Below are 1,186 nucleotides of genomic sequence, written 5' to 3'. Positions count from 1 at the left end.
AATCAGCCCCAAATCCTGGGAATCGGTCCCAAATTCTGGGAATTGGCCCCAAATTCTGGGGATCATCACCTGGATGCTGGAGATCATCATCCCAAATCCCAGGAATCCGTCCTAAAAACTGGGAATTTTCACCTGGATACCGGGAATCATCACCAGATACTGGAGATCATCACCAAATACTGGGAATTCACCCCAAATACCGGGAATTGGCCCCAAATCTTGGGAATGCACCCCAAATCCTGGGAATCATCACCAAATCCTGGGAATCGTCACCAAATACTGGAGATCATCATCCCAAATCCTGGGAATTCACCCCAAAATACTGGGAATCATCCACCAAATACTGGGAATTTTCACCTGGATACTGGGAATCATCACCAATACTGGGAATCCACCCCAAATACGGGGAATGCACCCCAAATACTGGGAATGCACCCCAAAATACTGGAAATCTGCCCCAAATTCTGGAAATCCGCCCCAAATTCTGGGAATCCGCCCCAAATTCTGGGAATCCACCCCAAATTCTGGGAATTGGCCCCAAATTTTGGGAATCCCTAAATTCCAGAATTCCCCAAATCCCAGGATTTCCCAAATCAGGGGGTCCTGGCCCCTCAAATTCCCCCTAAATCCCCCAAATTCTGGGATTCCCCAAATTCCGTGAATTTCCCAGATTGGGGGGGAATTCCTGAATCCCGGGATTCCTGAAATCCAGGGGGCTCCTGGCCCCTCAAATTCCCCCCAAATTCCAGGAATTCCCAAATCTGGGATCCCCCAAACTCCGGGAATTCCCCAAATCCCAGGAATTCCCCAAATTCCAGGAATTCCCCAAATTCCAGGAATTCCCCAAATTTTGGGGTTCCCCAATGGGGGTTCCCGGCCCCTCCCCCCCAATCCCCGCCCGTGGAATGTTCTGGATCAATGCAATACCCGGGGACCCCCCGGCCCCGCGGCCTCTTCGGCACTTTATGGACTCTGCCCCTCCCCCGTCTTCCTGTGAGCTGCCAGGACCTGGGAGAGCTCCCTGTGACCCTGCCAGGACCTGGGGGACACCCCTGTGACACTGCCAGGACCTGGGAGAGACCCCTGTGACCCTGCCAGGACCTGGGAGAGCCCCCTGTGACCCTGCCAGGACCTGGGAGAGACCCCTGTGACCCTGCCAGGACCTGGGAGAGACTGAGGGGAGAGT

This window comes from Malurus melanocephalus, unplaced genomic scaffold (genome assembly GCF_030028575.1).
Source record: "Malurus melanocephalus ecotype Western Australia unplaced genomic scaffold, MMel_1.1 scaffold_2379, whole genome shotgun sequence".
Classification (NCBI taxonomy): Eukaryota; Metazoa; Chordata; class Aves; order Passeriformes; family Maluridae; genus Malurus; species Malurus melanocephalus.
Note: the sequence above shows the minus strand (reverse complement) of the source record.